Here is a 2,487-nt window from a genome sequence, read left to right as displayed (position 1 = left end):
GTTCGTGAAAGTGGCAAGGGAGACTTTAGCTCAAATTCAAATACCAAAAGAAGAAGGTCAGCAACAAGATGACAACGCATTTGAAGAACAAAACCAAACTCTCCAAGAAGAAGGTAAACATTCAAAAATTGGTCAAAAGAGAAAGAGCCATCCACCAATGACATCAACAACAAAGAGACTAAAATCAAAAAGCAGAAGGGAGCTTAAGGACCCATAATATAAGTAAAATTTGAAGGGAATGAAAACAAAGAAGGGTGCAAAGCCAATTACTATAGCAGAGCCGCTACAGTAAGTACCAATGGAGCAAACAGATCAAGTTGCTGATCATTAATTTTACAGTAAGTACCAATGGAGACTGTTGTCATCCATTTTGCAGATCTCGAATGTCCTGTAAAAAGGAAGAAAAAAAAATTAAGGTGAAAAAGCAAGCCGGTCTTTGCAAACATGTTGCGAGATCATCAACAAATAATTGAAGATTTCATGCTGAATGAATATGATCGAGTAAGTAAAGTTTAAATAAGATATATTGCAAACTTAAAATTCGCATTGAAATAGTAACTGTCCAACATTTACTGTTAACAAAAAACATTATTTCCCTTTTGTACAGCTTAACATTGTTGAAGTTGACGGATGAAAGCATTAAAAACAGTGAAGTTGAAGCTATAGTCTTGGAAAGTGCACTTAAACAAAATGTGAGCACAACCAAAAACTTATTCTCTCAATGAAATTCAAAAATATATTACATACACTATGCAACAGATACTGACACAAAACTATACACTGTGCAACATATCGTTAATGTTTTCATAAGTTTGGAAGAAGAAAAATGGATACAAAAGCAGATACGAGCACCACTATACTTCAACACATGAATTGCGGTAATCATTTATCTTAATCTACATACTATATTACTAATACATGTGAACTAATCATCAATATTAATGATAACAGGAACACACCAAAGAAGATGAAAAAGCAGCGCGGCTGACAATGAATGTATACAAGCCACACTGGAAGCATTTTGGAAAGAGCACAATGATATTTTTCCCAATAATTTCAGGAGACGCTGCATACTACAATCTTCTTGTCCTCAACAAGGATACTTGAACATGGACATTGTATGATCCATTAAGGAAACTTGCTCAAAGGGATGCTCAAAATTGTCGCAACATAGGGATGAAAATTGTAAGTCACTGCTTCCTACAAATTCTCTAAAACTTTCAAAACACAACATGAACTAATCACACACATGTACTGTGGCATGGTTCACTTTTTAGGAGATTGTGAAATCAGTGACTGTGCAATAGTGTTTGGTTTCTGAATTTTGAACAACTCTTGTCATTTTTCCCAAGTTGAATGACTAACTTATACTTGTTTTTATGCAGTTTTACATTGTTGGAAACTGGATGTCTGACTTGAAGAAAAATGCAGAAGCATTATTCAAAGCATGAAAAAGAGAAATTCCACAAATAAAGCGCAAGGAAATTAAGTATGTGGTCAAAGAGATGGATGAAGATGAAAAGAGTACTATTGAGTGGATAAAAAAAATGACATCAACTTTAAATTGATGTTTGACGGTGAATCCGCACAACAAAGAGATGGATCGTAAGTATACCAACTTTCAAAAAACATAATATAAGTGCGTTGATTATAACTGACCAAAACTTACTTTTTATTTAATTTCAGGAATGACTGTGAAATCTTCATACTGCACTACATGACAAAGCTTGCAAATGGAAACAAAATTCCATCTAATTTGACAGATGAGTACATACTTAGTCTCAGAGTAACATTGCTTCATGACATCATCAACCATCCGGAAAGTTGGAGCTCGAAGAAGACAAAACAAGTTCAAGCATAAGCAAACATATCAGAAACAGACTTCCTAATATAAAAAATGAAAAAATAGTGGGTTTCAATTGCACATTGAACAAGTTCAAAGTTTTTTCCTCTTTCAGTTTCAGTACTTTACGTATTTTCCAGTCATGTTTAAGTACTTTAAGTTCTTGATTCACACAAACAAGTGACAGTTTCTATTTAGCAAAATTAAATTATCAATTTTATATGTTTTCGTTTATTTAAAATTTGATGACTGTGCCACAGTGTTTACTTTCAGAAATTTTGAAACACTCTTCTTATTTTGCCAAAGTTCAGTGGCTTACTTATACATGTAATTCTGGTTTTGAAAAATCACAAAATGTATAACAATTTGCAATAAAAATAAAAAAAACTTATTGAGAGGGTTGCGGTGCAGCGGCACACTACTCTTTTAAGTGATTGAAAATTCGATAACTGTGCAACAATTGGGTTCTAGTGATTGCCTGACAATGTGCGAAAGAATGAATGATGAATATTTAGAACCAATTACTCAATGCAAACACTACCTACTTAGTGTTTGTCCAGCTTATGTTGTTTTAATGTTGAATGACTAAAATGGACTTAGCACAAGTAAGAAAAAAATGAGGTTAAAAAAGAAAAGAAAAATAA

This window comes from Dryas octopetala, chromosome 3, assembly GCF_963921425.1.
Source record: "Dryas octopetala chromosome 3, drDryOcto1.1, whole genome shotgun sequence".
Lineage (NCBI taxonomy): Eukaryota > Viridiplantae > Streptophyta > Magnoliopsida > Rosales > Rosaceae > Dryas > Dryas octopetala.
Note: the sequence above shows the minus strand (reverse complement) of the source record.